The 19,257-nt window shown below is 41.7% G+C and overlaps 1 protein-coding gene and 1 long non-coding RNA gene across 4 annotated transcripts in view; one reads left to right on the forward strand and one right to left on the reverse strand.

Annotated features, from left to right (window-relative positions):
- PTPRN2 (protein tyrosine phosphatase receptor type N2) overlaps nt 1-19,257 on the forward strand; it is a 1,585,109-nt gene that overhangs the window by 698,076 nt on the left and 867,776 nt on the right. The window lies entirely within an intron of this gene.
- LOC117354309 overlaps nt 8,620-19,257 on the reverse strand; it is a 35,403-nt gene continuing 24,765 nt past the window's right edge. The window contains exons 3-4 of one of the 2 annotated variants that reach the window (XR_004538174.1): nt 18,204-18,301; nt 8,620-9,130 (exon numbers count right to left, since the gene is read on the reverse strand). This is a non-coding gene — a long non-coding RNA (uncharacterized LOC117354309). Of the gene's footprint in view, nt 9,131-10,758; nt 10,931-18,203; nt 18,302-19,257 lie in introns of those variants that run through there. The other variant, XR_004538175.1, reaches the window with a different exon arrangement.

The raw sequence follows: 19,257 nt of genomic DNA on the forward strand, positions 1-19,257 counted from the left end.
AGGGGGGGTGATATTTCTCAAATTTTGTTAAGGAAGGAGCAACATTTGATTTGCCAATGGCAGTCAATTTAACCTGTAAGGCTGAATAGGGAGGTGGAGTGGAATCTATTGTAATCTATTATTACCTGGTATGTTGCAGAAGGAGAGGAGGCCATGATGTGAGTGGCTTGCTGAGGTCGTTTTGTAGGTGTGTTTAAAAAGCAAGGCTAAGCTTGTTAGCGTTATGACTGCTTTCAGACCAGTTTGAAGTTGGGAGATGGGAAGTGTGGAGGAGAATGATATATTTCCCCCTGAGCTGCTTCAAAGAGATAACAAGTTAGTATATAATGATGAGTAGTATTGATTAAACATAAGGTGTATTAAAATGATGGATGTTTATAGTTATTTTGTGATATGTTTGTATGAATGTTTAGATGACACTGGGAGTCCTTAAAGACACAGCTCCTGAAGATGCGTAACAGCGAAACACAAAACAGCGAAACACAGCTTGGTGTTGAGCTATACTGTATATTATGTGTATGAGGAAGAACCTTTATGAGACTGTGGAACATTCAATGATCATTTAAGGATCAAAGTGGGATCTGGAGTTAATGAACACATTGATATATAGCAGTTTTTGGGAAAAGGAGCTAATAATATATGATGAATGAGGACAACTGCAGGTTTGAGGATGTAATGAATGGTGTTTAGTGTGTGACTCTTTGGTCTCTTCTGTATAATTTTGTATATATGGTTATTTAAGCAATTTTATAATGATTGTGAAAGTATTTTCTGTAACAAGGTGGTAAACCAATAGTTTAATAAAATAATTGAAAGTTAAACTGTTAGTCTTGAGTATAATAGCTTCCCTGTCGAGTTAGAAATAAATAGGTATGAGACCCAAAACATACAAATTTATCTCGTACATCTTTGGGGCACCAGAAGAGGTGTGGGAAGCTCCGCACTGGCCATAGTTTCACACAAATTTAGATAATGGAAGCTAGTTTCCAAGATCACTAAACAGAGTTACATAACTTGTTTATTAACTAGTTATCTTTTGGAAAAATTATAGCTGTACCAGCAGGCTACGTTTCAACTAAAAATTCTAATATATTTAACCTATTAAAATTTGATAGGATGCATTTAATGCAGCTGGATTCCCTATCTATCAATTAGTGTTAAAATTCATGTTTAGTCCTCTTATAAAAATAGCAACCCCTCCCCAAATCTTAAATTTCAAATAATGGCCTCACCAAGCTGGAATTTTCCCTCCTCCAGTCACACATTGGGCAGATTCAATAAATGGCACCCAAATATAGGAACTAGGATGATCTGAGCTAAGACAGTATTCTGTAAAGGGTACTCTGTGTGGAACATCCTTAATAACATACTAGCTTATTACACATTTGTACTTATGCCTTCCAAAGGCTAGTGTATATGCTGGCGCCCAAATGAGGGCAGTTAGGCGCATAAACCCAGGAATTCTATAACTTCATGGGCTACATTAACCATTGGTCTGACCCAGTAAGGCTATTCTTATGTTCTTATAGGTTATTTAGACAGACATGGGGGAAGCCACTGCTTGCCCTGTTGCTACTATTTGGGTTTATGCCAGGTACTAGTGACCTGGATTAGCCACTGTGATGATGGGATACTGGGCTAGATGTTACCATTAGTTTGACCCAGTAAGGCTATTCTTATGTTCTTATCATACCTAAATTCTGGGAGCATCCCTGACCTACTCCTGACCTATACTCCTCTCATGGCCATGCCCTCCTTTGGTGTTGCATGTTATGAAATTTAGATGTACCTGTTATGGAATAGGGCAGTAGTTCTCAAACCTGTCCTGGGGGATCCCCAGCCAGTCGGGATTTGAGGATTGCAACATTGTGAATATTGTGAAAAACCTAGCACCAGCACTAGTTTTGCCCCTAATAAGATCCGGTGCAGAAGAGCTGACCAGGTTAATTCTGGTGACCAACTTGAGGCTGACCTCCATTGCCCATACAACCAGAGCAGTGGTGATCTGGATCAGGGGCAGGCAGACTGGCAGCAATAGCAGGCTGTTCATAAGTCAGCTAGGGCAGCCAAAGATAAACTAGGTGAGCCTAGGAAACCCAGGCAGAACAAACAAGAAAAGCCTGCAGTAGCACCAAAGCCCATCCACCTCTACAGGCTGAAGGGGATTGGCTGTGGGCTGATTAAAAGTAGGCTGAAGCAGACAGCAGGGAGAGGAGAGAGTGACGAGGGTGAGTCACTCCAGCAGCCCAAAGCAGCGCAAGAGCTTTGGAGCCAGGAAGGAAGGACAGAGGTTCCAGATTGGCCAATGCAGGAGATGGAAGAAAGCCTCTCCACCTCAGACTTCCAGATCCCTGAATGTGTGGAAGGCATGGAAGTGTAAGACGCTGGCCCTATGCTAGAGAGCCAGAAAGAACTCATGGACACTAACTGAAAGACAGTGAGTAGCTGAGAAGCAGCTGGGGGTTTTTTTTCCTTTATTTCTTTCTGAGCAAGAAATGCCATAGGAATTTACTGCCTGTTTTTGAGCTAATCATTATTTGTGGTGTGAGAAGTATACTTACCTGAATGCTGATAACTGTCTTTCCTAAAGTAAAGTTTGGAGCTAAAGAACTTGGAAACTGAATGAATGGGTTTTTGTTTTGAAACCTTATTGTGGCTACCGTTTTCCTGGTAGTGTAATCACCTGATTTCCCACAGCTGTGTTGCCTTCTAAAAGGTAGCTGCAGTGAAAGTAATCTCTGGGCAAAGCTGTGCTGTGGCTTGCTGCCTAACTAAGTACATAACTTTTGCTGCTATAAGAATTATCTGGACTTTATATGTTTGTTGGAAAGCTATCTTTCATACCTCAGAGATAAATACTGCTGAGAGGAAGTTTGGTTTTTGCTTTTGAATAGCAGTATAAATTCATTGCTGAACCAGAGTGCAAGAACTCAAGCAAGACCAACTGTATTTAGTTTTTTTTAGTACCTTTATTTTGTTTTGATGCTGAATTTGTGAAATGCTGCAGATATTTGCCTGTGTGTTACACCTTTTTGGACCACCAAGGTCAGAATAAAATCCATTATTCTTTCTTGAAGAACTCTGTCTGAGGTGTGGTGACTTGAAACCAGTACTTACCATGTGTTCTCTCAGGCCTAGGCAGTTTCCTAGGGCCAACCAAAAGTCCTGAAGATGCCCCTGGTCATGGGGGACACACCAGAGCATAAGTTTTGTCACAGTTGAGCTCCGCTCTGAGGAGTGTTTGTGACAATATGCATGAGACAGATTTGCATACCTGTCACGTCCATTATTTGCAAATCTCTCTCATGTATATTCATTAGGGATATTTTGAAAACCCAACTGGCTGGGATTCCCCCAGGATAGGCTTGTGAACCACTGGAATAGGGCATAGAGCAGATACATGAGGAAGTGGTTTCTTTTAGTCTACCTGCCTGTACACTATCCCAACTGGCAGCAACAAGCTCACCAGTACTGGATGATACTTTTCTATAGGCATTGGCTGCAAGTGAAGTTGTCAACCCAGCCTAAGTGAGCTCTAGAGGAGAGATTTCTTTGTTAGGTATAAGTGGCCCAAAGTTCTTTGGTACCTGGAGAAAATTGCGTTGGCTGGATTCTTTGGCATGATAGAGGTGCAAGGAACTATATCATCAGCAGTGATGTTTGAAGCAATCTAGCAGGCAGTACTAGTACAAGCTATTGGAATCAACTGCCTCCTCACATCAGATCCTTCAAAGGGCTTCTGAACTTCAGGAAAGCAATAAAAACTTACCTCTTCCCATAAATCCAGTCACTCCACACCATATGTATTCTAATGTACGCTGAGCTATATACTCTCTGTATGTTAACTGAAGATGGAAATAACTGTATGTTAACTTAAAATGAACAAATTGTATGCTAAACTTGAGTCTCTGTACAGTAAAACCTTGGTTTTTGAGCATAATTCGTTCCAGAAGCTTGCTTGTAATCCAAAGCACTCGTATATCAAAGCGAATTACCCCATAGGAAATAATGGAAACTCGGATGATTTGTTCCACAACCCAAAAACTTTAATACAAAATACTATACGTACTTGTATTGCAAGACCTTGCTCGTTTAGAAAAATCACTACACTCCCGCAGCGTTAGAGAGAGAAGAACCATTGGCTCAGTTGTGATGATGTGACGCATGTATACTGAATGTACTCGTATTGCAAGACTTTGCTCATTTAGAAAAATCACTACACACCCGCAGCGTCAGAGAGAGAAGAACCATCTGCTCAGTTGTGATGTGTGTATACTGTATATACTCGAATTGCAAGACCTTGCTTGTATATCAAGTTAAAATGTAATCAAAGGTTTTGCTTGTCTTGCAAAACGCTTGCAAACCAAGTTACTTGCAATCCAAGGTTTTACTGTATATCTAATGTTACTGTACACTAGAGAGTTGCGCAGGGACAGAAATCCCACCCGTCCCCACCCGTCCCTGCCAAAGTCCCACTCATCCCCGTGAGGAATCCCACCCGTCCCCGTGAGGAATCCCCTCCGTCCCCGCGAGGAATCCCCTACGTCCCCGCCCATCCCTATGAACTTCAGAAATAGTTATTTCAGTTAATTATGCTACTGAATTAAAGGCTCTGGTAGAAACCCATTTAAAAATAAGCAAAAAGACTTTATTAATTTGGAAATATTAATTGGGAAGAATACATACTATGTAAACGGGTTTCTACCAGAGCCTCTAATGTTTATAAATTTTTATCAACAACTAATATACTACTTTATCCTGAAGCAAAAAAAAAAAAAGAATTTTTTTTCCTACCTTTGTTGCCTGGTTTCTGCTTTCAGAGCAAACAAACCAAAAAACTGCAGACTTGTACACGGTGCAGGCAAATTTTATTTTGACAAATAAATCTTAACTAAAAACCTTTTACCAGGCAGGGGACCAAACACGGTCCGTGTTTCAGACAACCTTCATCAGGGGTCCATGGTGATAAAGGAAAAAAGGAAAAATGTCACAAAAAAAGAAGAAGCCTGGAGAAATAGTGTTTGGTAGCACACCAGTGAAACGCCAAAATGCAATGCAAGTTCGTCACAGGTTTTTTTTTTTTTGTGACATTTTTCCTTTTTTCCTTTATCACCATGGACCCCTGATGAAGGTTGTCCGAAACACGGACCGTGTTGGGTCCCCTGCCTGGTAAAAAGTTTTTAGTTAAGATTTATTTGTCAAAATAAAATTTGCCTGCACCGTGTACAAGTCTGCAGTTTTTTGGTTTGTTTGCTCTGGTTTGTTTTTTCACTGCAGACGAAGTTGGACTTTTGGTTCTTTTTCTGGTTTGCTGGTTTCTGCTTTCCTCATGTTCTCATTCAATTCCTTCCATCCACTGTCTCTCTTCTCTCTGCATCTTCCATTTGCTCTGTTACTGTGCTTCTCCCTTTCTCCCCCCTTCCAAATTGGTCTGGCACCCATCTTCTTCCCTCCGCTCCCCCCATAGTCTGGCTTCTCTGTCTTCTTCCCTGCCAGTGTCTTCTCCCCACTTTCTCTTCCCCATTTCCTTTCAGCGTCCTTCTCCCCCCCATCTTCCCATGTCCTGTTAGCATCCTTCTCCCCCCTCTGTCTTCCACATGTGCTTTCAGTGTCCTTCTCCCCCTCTGTCTTCCCCATGTCCTTTAGAAACATATAAACATAGAAGATGACGGTAGAAAAGGGCTACAGCCCATCAAGTCTGTCCACTCTGCTTACCCACCCCCTGTCAGCATCCTTCTCCCCCCCTGTCTTCCCCATGTCCTGTCAGCATCCTTCTCCCCCCCTCTGTCTTCCACATGTGCTTTCAGTGTCCTTCTCCCCCCTCTGTCTTCCCCATGTCCTTTCAGCGTCCTTCTCCCCCCCTGTCTTCCCCATGTCCTTTCAGCGTCCTTCTCCCCCCTTCCGTCTTCCCCAGTGCTTTCAGCGTCCTTCTCCCCCTCAGTTTTACCCATTTCCCTTAAGCATCTTTTCTTCTCCACTCCACCTTTCCTCCCTTTCTCCCTCCCTGCCCCTTACCTTTGTGGTGCTTCCCCACCCGACCGACAACAGAACAGGCCCGGTCCAACAAACCTCCCTGCCCTGTAGCCGCGAATCTAAGTTACCTTCTTACAGCAGCTGGAGTATTGAAGCTGCTGTAAGAAGGTAATTTAGATCCGCGTCTACAGGGCAGGGAGGTTTGTCGGCCGGGCCTGTTGTCGGTCAGTCGGGGGAAGCGCCACAAAGGTAAGGGGACCTGGCCGGCTGTGCACCCCCCCCCCCATGGCTGCACCCGGGGTGGACCGCCCCCCCCCCTTTGGTACGCCACTGCCTTTTCCCTACCTGCCCTGCCGCACACAGCCGACTGGAAGTCTTCCCGATGTCAGCGCTGTAGTACGTCCTATAGTAAACCTTCTCATGGCTTAGCACACCTTAGTAGAAAGGGCTCTTAATACCCTGTTTCCCTGAAAATAAGATAGTGTCTTATATTCATTTGGGGCCCAAAAAATGCACTAGGTCTTTTTTTCGGGTAGGGCTTATTTTTTCATGTATATGATCATCTCTCCCTTCCTCTCCTTCACCTCAATTCTTCCTCTTTCCTTTCCCCCACATGTGTAGCATCTTTCCTCCCCTCCCACTCATCCCTTGTGCCTTCCCTCTGCAGCATCTTTCTTTCCCTCCATTCCTCCCATTCCCCTGTGCAGCAGAACTCTTGAGCAACCGCCACCGCCACGCAGCTGAACCACTGAACCCCCGCTGACCCTCCATCCTTCCCTCCCAACTGATCCCCGCTGACTGCGACCATAAATACTTTCCGGCAAAGGAGCATCAGGCCAGCAGCACTCACAGACTGCTTTGTGGCCTTCTCACTGGGGCCTTCTGTGGGCGGCATTACTGGACTAGGACTAGGGGACATGCAATGGAGCTACTAAGTAGTAGATTTAAAACAAACCGGAGAAAATATTTCTTCACACAATTTGTAATTAAACTTTGGAATTCATTGCTGAAAGATGTGGTGAAATGGGTTAGCTTAGTGGGATTTTTAAAAAGCTTGGATAATTTCCTAAAAGAGATTTCCGTAGGCCATTATTGAGATGTCTTGGGGAAATCCACTGCTTATTCCTAGGATAAGCATCATAAAATCTGTTTACTACTTGGGATCTAGCTAGGTACTTGGGACCTGGTTTGGCTCTGTTGGAAACAGGGTATTGGGCTTGATGGACCTTCAGTCTGTCCCAATATGGCAATTCTTATATCCGTATGTTCTTATGATCTGAATGGTGAGAGAAAGAGAAGAGAGTATGATGCTGACAAGCTGTGAGGAGGAGGAAAGAGTGACAAGACCCTACCTTTTGATTTGGCCATATAGCCTGCCTTGCTCTTGACATTTTTCTTTGCTGGTTGAGGGGACATTTGTTGTGAGTTTTGAGTTCAGTACCCCCAATCATTTTCAAAAGTTGGTTCCGTTCCTATGAATCTTGCTATAAGCACCAGATGAATTAGCAAACTTCCAAGGGCCAGAAAAAAGTACACAGAGGGTCAGGTTCTTGCCCTAGGACTGTAGGCAGTCAGCTGGTGCCGACGACTCTCCTCCTCGTCATAATCTCTCTTCCTCTCCCTGCACCTCCCCTCTTTGAGGACCCTCCACTGGCGAAGTGACAGATTCAGGGTTGTGGCTGGAGGGCCTCCATGCACGTGCAGACGTCGATACAGTGACATCACGCAGGCACGGTACATTACCACGACAACATCAGCACACTTCTGGGTGCCTTCCGGCTGCGGCACCGAAAAGTTTGCGGGATACTGCTTTATAGTACTGTGCTTTCCCTCGTTCTCAAATGTAAGTCCACTTGGAAGGGGAAATAATTAACCTTGAGCTTGGATTTGGGATAGGTGTGCAACCGAAACTGTTAAAATATTTTAATTAAGATTGGATATAAACATTTCCTTCTTTATATAGCACAATCACATCTCAAGAAGTGATCTCGTTGGCCTTGAAAACTTATAGACCACAGATTTCATTGGTCATTTAAATGGAATGATAACCCAACTGAAGAGTTCTGATCGTAAACAACATCAAACACACCACATACGTGAATCAGTTTGCAAATCCTGCATCTTATTTATCCACATTCGAAAGATTCAGTACCTCTTGATTTGAAATAAAATTAATAATTTTTATAAGATGTGCTCTCTTATACTATAATGCCAGGAGATTATGATGTCTTGAAATAATTTTGAAGATAGTTACTTTTTATTAATGTACTGTAGATGTATTCATTTCTATGAACTTATCCATACCTCCTGCCCCTTTCCCTCACAAATGTTTCAGATTGGAAATTTAAAATTAACTCTGCTTTTGCCTTCAATAAAAAGATTTATTGACTACCTTAATCAAGATCAGTGGGAGTGCTGAACCAAAGCTCCATAGGTGGTTGCACTTGGTTATCATATGTACGATTAGTTTCACCTCTTAGCTCTGTCTCTGAAAATGCAATTAGCAGTTTCATATTTATTATAGCTGGCTTTTATTCCTGCTGCATGTTGTGCAACATTTGCATTACAAAAAAAAACCCCACAAAAAAAAACCTAATTGGTAAACAAGGTCTTGCCAGATTCTCTGCAATTTACCCAAGTCTCTTAACATTAATTGGCTCAGCTTCAGCACACATTGGATGGCTTTTCAAAGGCTGCAGCAGATTAGAACATGCGCAAGCACTTGGGCTTTGCAGAATCAACTCCCAAGGAGACCCTAACAACCAAAAAAATATATAGATAGATAGAGATATGTAATTAATGCTGAATGCAAGCAGGCTCTGTTGGCTGATCGTAGCCATGGAAACCATTTTGCCTGCTAATCTGATAGCAGCGTGTATGTTTATTGGTACACATCTCTAATGACCTTCAGAGAGTTACTGTTGGATGTGCTGTTCTACCACTGGATACACATGCAATGGCTAAGTGATCGCTTCCTCTGCTCCATTATTATAGGTTACATTTTGTGTTTCTTTTCTTAGCTATGTATTTGAGCATAGGTGGCAAAGTCATGCACCAGCAATAGGAGTGGCTGTCTGTCAGATAAGCTTGTGTGGTAGATTTTCAGTAATGAAGGAAATCACTCTTCACCAGTTCTCAAACAACATACTGTCAAAACCTGAAAAATACAAAAATGATTGCAATATACTTGAATATAAGTCGATCCGAATATAAGTCGAGACCCCATTTCCCCCCCCCCCAAAAGGAGGAAAAATGGTTGACTCGAATATAAGACTTAATATATACTTAATAAGGGCTTAATATTCAAGTGCCATGACCTGCCAGGATCTGCACCCAGTGTCCCCTCCCTCACGCCCTCCCCTGCCAGGCTCTGCACCCTGCCTCACCTTCCTATTCTGGTGGTCTAGTGGTAGGCCGGGACAGGAGAGATGCTTCCTGTCTCCCGTGCCAGCCGACTAACTTTTTTTTTAAACCCCTGCGGGACAAGAACTGGCAATGGCCATTCAGAGAGCAGCATGGGGCCAAGCAGGAAGAGCTCGGCCCTGTTGGTTGTGCTGCTGGTCGCCAATAGGGAATGTGGACAGAGAGGCTTAGCATGGGGCAGGGCACGGAAAGATCATTCCTGTCCCATACACCGCTGGACTACCAGGGATTAAAAATGGTGCAAAAGATAAGCGTGCGCCGGGGGGGGGAAGGGGGGATTTAAAAAAAAAAAAAGTTAGTTGGCCGGGACGGGAGACAGGAGGCATCCCTCCTGTCCTGCCATATCATCCAGGAGGGGGTCAGGTTGATGACCCGAATATAGGACAAGACCCGCTTTTTTGGGCCTTTTTTTGGCCCAAAAATCTCATCCTATATTCAAAGGGATTGAAGGGAGAATCTCAGCGAGAGGGAGAATTAGAAGGGCTTGAGCATGTGCAGATGCATGTTCAAAGCCGGCAGAGGCAGGAAGAAGATCTTCAAGTGGCACCAGCACGTCCTGTGGCTGCGTGCCGGTGGCAGACGGGGGGGGAGGGGTGAGTTAAAGTTGGTCAGTCGGGGGGTGCCGGTTCACGTGGGGGGAGTTTTTGTGAGCGGGGGGGGGAGGGTGATGCTGGTTCTCGGGGTGGGTGCTCGCAAATCGAGTCAACACTCGGTTTGCGAGAATGTTTTGCTCGTCTTGCAAAACACTCACAAACCGGGTTACTCGCAAACCGAGGTTTGACTGTATTTTGTGATTTGATTTGTTATCATGCTTTCCAATAGCGTGACATGAAGTGGGATTGAAGCTGCTGGTCTGTAATTCTTGCCATCGTTCATTTCTCCATTTTAATCTTTTCGGATGGGTGTTAGACTGATTTTTCCTAGGTGTTTGGGGGATATTCCTTTTTCTAGAGAGTCATTCAGCCAATCTAATAGATAGTTATACATAGGGCTCCTTTTACAAAGGTGCGCTAGTGTTTGTAGCGCACGCATTGATTTAGCGCGTTCTACCCAAAAAACTACCACCTGCTCAAGAGGAGGTGGTAGCGGCTAGCGCACGCGGCATTTTAGCGCATAATATTCCGTGCGTTAAGGCCCTAACACACCTTTGTAAAAGGAGCTCATAGTATATTTTTGATGGATTTTTTTGTAGGAAAACAGATGATCAAAAAACACATGAACATCCAATTGTATAGCACATTTGATGAAAATAAACAGTCATGACAGAAATCCTTTTTCAAAGAGAGGATGTCGAGTAAAATTATAAGCCCTTTATGAGTAATAATTGAAAATGTAAAAAAACAATTTGCTCTCTCTCTGTCTTGAAATAATTAATATACAATGTTAAGAAAAGTGAAATAACTCCAGTTATCTTAATATGGGAATTCCAGTGAATACAGCATCAAACATTACGAATTGCATCTTCTCGGCCTATTTATAGAGACTGCCTATTACACAGCAGCACCAACATGATTGTCTTTCTTGCATTGGATTACTGAAAAAAGAAATTAAAAAAAAAACTTCCAATATGGTGTAAAATTATTGGTTCAGACTCTTTATTTACATTCATTTATATCAGTGGTCTCAAACTCAAACCCTTTGCAGGGCCACATTTTGGATTTGTAGGTCCTTGGAGGGCCTCAGAAAAAAAATAGTTAATGTCTTATTAAAGAAATGATAATTTTACATGAGGTAAAACTCTTTATAGTTGATAAATCTTTCCTTTTGGCTAAGTCTTAATAATAATATTGTCATTTATAGCTAAAAAGACATATGATCAAGAAACTGTTTTATTTTACTTTTGTGATTATGATAAACATACCGAGGGCCTCAAAATAGTACCTGGCGGGCCACATGTGGTCCCCGGGCTGCGAGTTTGAGACCACTGATTTATATCATTAAAACTTTCAAAAAGCTCAGCTAATTGCAAGAACACAATTCAAACTCTACTGTCTCATTTTCAAAGTAACCCACGGCATGGCACCCAGTTACCTAAATAACCGTTTTCACCACTACCTCCCACCAAGAAGAAGGAGAACACAGAACCTTTTCACCTACCCACCACTCAACGGTACTTGTCGTAAGAAAATTTACGACAACCTCCTGGGGACACAGGCAGCTAAAATAGACTCTGACATCTCAAAATTACTGACCAAAACAACAGACATAAAAGAGTTCCGCAAAGAAATAAAAACATTACTGTTCAAAAAATATCTCCCATCACTCTAACCACCACCCAATGAGCTCCCAATCAACGACTTCAGAAATACCCACCTATATTATCTTTTTATCTGCGATCTAGAATGTACTGTAATTCTGCTACACTACACCCGATTCAACCGATCGAGTTAACATGTATTACCTCTGTTAAATGCATTATCTTCCGTTATATGTATTATCTTCTGTAACAAGTATTATCTTCTGTGAAATTGTAGTATCATAACTCATTACTGCTCCTGTAACTTACTCTTATCCTGAAATGTAACTCTACTTGAATATCCCAGATATTTCTATATTGTAATCCGCCTAGAACCGCAAGGCACAGGCGGAATAGAAATCCCTAATGTAATGTAATTGTAAAACACCACTGAAAAGCTATACCGATATACAGAGTGTCACTCAAAGTAGAGGGAGCCAGTCAAGTTTGTCATTCAAACCTTGTGGGCTGTAATGTATAAATCCAATCCTGTTTGCTATAATCTTGGTCTCTTCTCGGTAACAAAAGCGGGAGCGCATCTATAATTCTCCATGAGATATCTGTTATTTGATGCATTGCTTCCTGAAAAGGGATGTCAGAGATCCTGTATTGACTTGGCAGTGGTATTCATTCAATCTAAGTCTCATTGCCTGCTTGATACATCCAATGTATAATTTCAAGCATGAATGCAGAATGACATAAACAACATATATAAAACTGCATGTAGCAGCCCACTTAGCAGATACCTTATATCCAGTAGAAGGGATTTCCCAATTTATACCTTCAGTAGTGGTAGTTCTTTCATACAAGTTTCATTAGGATTTTATATACCGCCTATCAAGGTTATCTAAGCGGTTTTACAGTCAGGTACTCAAGCATTTTCCCTATCTGTCCCAGTGGGCTCACAATCTATCTAACGTACCTGGAGAAACTGGAATATGAAGATCGACTTAAAACACTGGGATTGTTCTCCCTTGAGAAAAGGAGACTGTGTGGGGATATGATCGAGACCTTCAAAATACTGAAAGGAATCGACAAAATAGAGCAGAGAAGATTATTTACATTGTCCAATTTGACACGGACAAGAGGACATGAAATGAAGCTAAGGGGGGACAAGTTCAGGACTAATATCAGGAAGTTCTGCTTCACACAGAGAGTGGTTGACATCTGGAATACTCTCCCAGGGGAGATTATTGCGGAATCGACAGTCCTAGGTTTCAAAAGCAAACTAGATGCATATCTCCTTGAGAGAGGCATATAAAGATATGGTTGGCTATAAAATAAGCCAGGTGTATACCTGGCAGGGCCTCCGCGTGTGCGGATCGCCGGACTTGATGGACCGAAGGTCTGATCCGGAGATGGCGCTTCTTATGTTCTTATGGGGCTATGGAGGATTAAGTGACTTATCATTCCTATAGTGCTACCAGGCATACCCAGCGCTGTATACCAAAACATGGACGAGATAGTCCCTGCTCGAAAGAGCTTATAATCTAATTATGATGGATAAACTGGACATAAAGGTGCAGCTATACACAGGGCTCAGATGGGGGAATTACATAGGGAATGGTAAGTCAGATATGGGTGCTTCGCAGGTGGGTTGGGGTTAGGAATTGAAAGGAGCTTCAAAGAAGTGGGCTTTGAGCCTGGTTTTCAATACTGCCAGAGAAAGAGCTTGATGTACTGAGTCAGGCAGTTTGTTTCATGCATACGGTGCAGTAGAGTAGAAGAGACAGTCTAGAGCTAGCTGTAGAGGAGAAGGGTACAGATAAGAGATATTGACCCGATGAGTGGAGTTCCCAGGGAGGAGTATAAGAACATAAAAATTGCCGCTGCTGAGTCAAACCAGTGGTCCATCGTGCCCAGCAGTCCGCTCATGCGGTAGCCCCCAGGTCAAAGGCCAGTGCTTTAAATGAGTCCGGCCTCACCTGGACTACGGGAACTCCCAGCAGCCATTTCCTCATGGCGATCTGCACGGTGCAGGAGCGTAGGAAGATCGCTCCTGCCCCGAAAGCCCTCTAGACCACCAGGTAAGGCCGGGAAAGCGGCAGAGAGGAAAAAAAGATGGATTTTTTTTACATTAAGACTGTTTTTTATTTTCCCCCTCCCCAGAAAAAAATCACGATTATATGAAACCGTGAGTGCAGGAACTGCGAATGGGGAGGGGGAAGTGTAGTGGCTAAAGCTTTAGCCTCAGCACCCTGAGATTGTTGGTTCAAACCCACACTGCTCCTTGTGACATTAGGCAGGTCACTTAATCCCCCCCATCGCCCCAGGTACATTAAACAAAATGTGAGCCCACTGAGACAGACAGTGAAAAATGCTTCAGTACCTGAATAAATTCATGTAAACCGTTCTGACTCCCTTGGGCAAACGGTATAGAAAATTAAATAAATAAATAAAAGATAAATTTATCAAACTGCCCTCTAGACCTGCTGAGGTGCACTGCAGCTTCCTTTTGCATCTGTGTCCCTTTAGGCAATAATGCACAAAAAAAAACCAGTAGACAAACAGAAAGAGGGAATGTGAGCATGCAATGCAGCACTGGTGTCCGTGTAATGCCATCTTAAATCTCCCACCTACACCACTACTTTCAATCTTTAGCAATAGCAAACAAAGGCCCTTCTTTACTAAAGTGTTCTAAGGTTTTGCAGTTGCTATATGGTAATAGCCAAAATTAGTGCTCAGAAACTGCAAAAACTGCTGTGTCATCTGTTAGGAACATCCCCCATCACTTCTGGGAGGGCTGCCTTGAAACAGAATACGACTGATACTGCATGATGCACTGAGCTAGACCTCTTGTGGTGCATTGACTGCTTTGCTTTATCTGCTGTGGAAAGAATTTACCTGTGGTAATGAGCTCTACATTTTAGCAAGCATGTGCAGATTCTACTCATTCCCCACCTCCAAAACGGTCTTTCCCATGATCGCTGTTCCACGTGTAAATAAGAATGTGCTAACATGTAGCACATTGTGCTTTAAGGATGTGCTAAAAGTCACGTTAAAATCTAATGCTGCTTGTAGTGAATTATAACACATAAAAAATTTGGAAATATAAAAATCATGACTGGGGGAAGCCACTGCTTGCCCTGGGTCAGTAGCATGGAATGTTGCTACTCTTTGGGTTTTTAAATTAGCCAAATGGGGGGTCTAGGATAACTTGTACTACCTTTATTATAATTTTTCTTTTGCACCTAAAGTGCTTTAAATTGTGAATGGTTTAATTTGTTAACCCACTTATTTTAAAATAAATAAACAGTAACCTAATTTAAAGATAGAACTCATCCCCAGACTCTATAATTTATAAATTGATCCGTGTTTGCACTCTTTGGGTTTTTGCCAGGTACTAAGGACCTGGATTGGCCACCATGAGGATGGGCTAGATCAGTGGTCTCAAACTTGCGGCCCGGGGGCCACATGCGGCCCGCCAGGTACTATTTTGAGGCCCTCGGCATGTTTATCATAATCACAAAAGTAAAATAAAACAGTTTCTTGATCATATGTCTCTTTAGCTATAAATGACAATATTATTAAGACTTGGCCAAAAGGAAAGATTTATAAACTATGAAGAGTTTTACCTCATGCAAAATTGTCATTTCTTTAATAAGACATTAACTATTTTTTTCTGCGGCCCTCCAAGTACCTACAAATCCAAAATGTGGCCACTGGGCTAGATGGACCATTGGTCTGACCCAGTAAGGCTATTCTGATGTTTTTATGTCTAATTAGAAGAAAACTCTTTTGATAGTTCTCAAGGCTGTTCATTGTACTGTAATTACAAAGACAAACTACATGAATGTTTTACCCACCCCCTGCTGCAAGAACTGTCAAAGAATAATACTCGTACATGAAACTTTTATCATACTCTTGTATGAAATTCATGGAAAATATCTAGCTACTTAACCTGCACAATATTTCTATACATTATTCTCTGCTACAGGCAATAAGTATTGTTCTTGGACAGGTAGACTAATAAAATTACTGTAGACCCACTAGCTTAATTATATAATAGCAGATATTGCACTATTTGAAAAATATGTTTTGCATCAGAGATACTGAATTGTACATGTTGGTGTTAGCTAAACAGGGTCTCTATAGAGATGTCTCATGAGCTAGAAAAATAATGACTTATCAAAAGATTTTTTCTTTTTGAGACAAACTGGGGGAAATCTGTTTGCTAAATAATAGTCCGTTTTAATATGTTTCATTCGCTCCTACCTTATACAATAAAAGTAATTAGCAATTATTCTGGTTAATAGAGTATAAATCAGAGGTTCCAACCCAGTCCTTGAGGCACATCCAGCCAGTTGGGTTTGCAAGATATCCACAATAAACGCATTGCCAGAGGATGTGGTATGAGCAGTTAACGTAGCTGGTGTTAAAAAAAAAAAAGGTTTGTTCCTGGAGGAAAAGTCCTTGTCTGTGATTGAGACAGACAAGGGAGAATCTACTTCTTGCCCTGAATCAGTAGTATGGAATATTGCTACTATTTGGGGGTTTGCCAGGTACTTGTGACCTGGATTGGCTACCGTGAAGACAGGATACTGAGCTAGATGGACCATTGGTCCGACCCAGTAAGGCTATTCTTATGTGCTCATGATACAGATTTATAGGCACTGTCCTCTTTGAATGCAAATCTGTCTTATGTTTATTGATTATAGATATCCTGAAAACCTGACCGGCTGGATGTGCTCTATGGACTGGGTTGAGAGCCACTGCTATAAATTGTGAACCTAGGGCAGGGGTGTCAAATGTCAGTCCTTGAGGGCCGCAATCCAGTCGGGTTTTCAGGATTTCCCCAATGAATATGCATAAACAACATCAAACACCCCGTATCACTAATCAGTTATAAATATTACAGAATTTTTTCACAGTTTATAAATATTTTCAATTTGTGAACCTCTCTTCCAACTACTAACTCATACTCCATTCACACACATGCATTCGCTCAACCAATAGCAGCATTCTGTGCAGTCACAATTATTGTTGTATATTATCCAATAAAAGGATTTTAGTTCAATGGACATCAATTCAAAAAGAGGGGTGTCAGTCAGAAAGTTTCAAAACAGTAAAACAACTGTATGGCACACAATATTTGAGTTAAAAAAAAATCCAGAAGAACAAAAATGTGTGGAGACAGAAAGAGCAACAATGGAGTAGACAGAAAATCAATAGGCGCTGAAGATTTTTCAGATAGCCTCCTTTTTATACCACAAGGGGACAGTTCAGTGACACGATACGAATCGTATTTCAGCCAATAGACCTGCCTCAGGAGTCAAAGCTGTTAGAAATGAAATATAAAAAATACATATACATAAGTGAATTTATGAATTGGAACATATTTTATTTATTTATTTATTTATTTCGATTTTTATCCTGTTCTCCCAGAAGCTCAGAACAGGTTACAAGTAGACATTCATAGTCGTTTGAAAACAGACTTATTTATTATTTTACAGACATATAACAGAGCTTATTCTAGAGACCAGGAGTACTAGGAGAAGTATATTGAGGAGGAAGCTTTTAATGGCCCAATTGGTGGAAGAGGAAGGTCTTTACTGCTCTGCGGAAGGTCATTAGTAAGTCTAGCGACCTGATCTGTGTGGGTAGTCGGTTCCATAGCTGAGGTATGAAATGGCTGTAGGATCTTTTGTACACCGTACTCATACGGAGGGATCTCCCTGCGGGAATGCTGAGTCTTTGTTCTGCTTTGGAGGGGAGGGGGCAGTTAGGGGTGTATAGGCGTAGTTTGGATGCTATGTAGGCTGGGTTTTTTTGGTAGAATCTCTTCTGTGCCATGATAATACTACATGGTATTATGTATGGTATATACAGTACATAAATAAAGACATGAATTAAAATATATATGAGTAAATAAGAAAGATCAGTTTAGTATGAACAAACAAATGTATGAAAATCCATATACAGTCCTGAGGCAGGCCTATTGGCTGAATCATGATGCATGTTGAGTCATTGAACTGTCCCTTTCTGGTACAATAAAGATTGTTTATCTAAAAAATCTTCAGTGCCTACTGTTGTTCTTTCTAATATTTGAGCGTGCATTGGAAGGGAGCCTTTTGCTTGGCATCGTGATCATTCTACCAAGTCATATCTGGTCAGCATTGATTTGGCACCCTTTGGCTTATTTTTCTTTTTAACAGAGAATTAGAAAGTAGAGCCTTTATTGTTTGTTATGTTGTGAGAAAGTTACAATTGCTTCCTGCCTTCATTCACATTCCCCAACTTAACTAATCAACAAGGAAAAAAATCAAATATTATAGGGATGTGCAGGCAAAAAATAAATCATTATGTTCAGTTTCCATAGTTGTTTGCAGGCTTTTTTTTATTTTGCTTTGATTATATAAATGTTTGATTTTATAATTTCTAGGGTACACCTGAACAAAAACCTGAAGTAATAGAAAAGAAGCCCAGAGGCAGGGCAGAAATGCTGGACCAGTCAGAAAACAGATTAGCAGAAATAGAAGACACAGCTAGGTATGGGCTAGTTGTAACAGTTTCTCCTAGAAGTCATATTCCTCTTTATACTTCTGTGATAAGAAAGCTAAATTACATTTACCTTTTAGCTTCTCCTGATCAATTGTGATACTTCCACTCCAACTTCTCCTTCCCCTGGCAAGTCTAGTTGTTGCTCATTCCAGCTCCAGAAATCTCTCTCTTTGAAAAACAAAACAAAACACCCTATTATCTCACTAAAAAACTACCTTTTCAAGTACTGACCCATTTCCTTCCCCCTGGCACTTAGACCTGTTTTCTCCTCTCCTGACTATAATCAATCTCAGTCTCTCCACAGGTTGTTTCCCCGACACCCTGGAAGTTAGCAAATGTTCACCCAATCCTGAAAAAACCCTCACTTGACTCCTCAGTTACAGCCAATTACTGTCACATTTCAAACCTATATTTTATGTCTAAAATCCTAGAAAATATAGTTTTCACTCAACTGTCCTCATTCTGTGAAAATTCTCTCACTCTTCACCCTAGACAGTCTGAGGGACATAATAAAAAAAAGTCTAAGTCTGTTTTGGGCCTAGGGCATTAGTCGCCCAAAGTTGGCAGCGTCTAAAGTCCATTCTTGAAAAATACGTCCAAAATATTTTTTTTTGAGAATCATCTAATTATACGTCCAGCTGTTTGATCGTCCAGACCGCCCAAGTCGTCTATCTTTATACTGCATTCTCGTCCAAAAATTCATCCAAGTCCAAAAGCCTAGAACAAGATATTTTGGACATGGGAGGGGTCAGCAAAGTGATGGACTGGCCACCCAGACATGGCAACAGAGTAGTGGGGCACCTTACAGGGCACTGCTATGAACTTCACAAAAAGGGTGCCACATAAACATCTCACCACAACTCCCTTGTACGTTTTTATTCCAATTTTTATAGCGGTGTGGGGGAATCAGTGATTACTGAGGGAGTGTGTGGGGGTCTGTACTTTATGTCTACAGTAGTTATCTGGTCACTTTGGATTCTTATACCTGTTTTTAGATCGCCTAAGTCACAACATATAAGTTCTGCATAAGCAGTCTAGTCAAACTTTCGATTTATCGCTGCAGGACGACTAAGTGTGGTCGGCCCACATCTCGCCCACCTCAAAAAATGCCCCTTTTTACTCTG

The sequence above is a fragment of the Geotrypetes seraphini genome, chromosome 2 (genome assembly GCF_902459505.1).
Source record: "Geotrypetes seraphini chromosome 2, aGeoSer1.1, whole genome shotgun sequence".
In the NCBI taxonomy this organism is placed as follows: domain Eukaryota; kingdom Metazoa; phylum Chordata; class Amphibia; order Gymnophiona; family Dermophiidae; genus Geotrypetes; species Geotrypetes seraphini.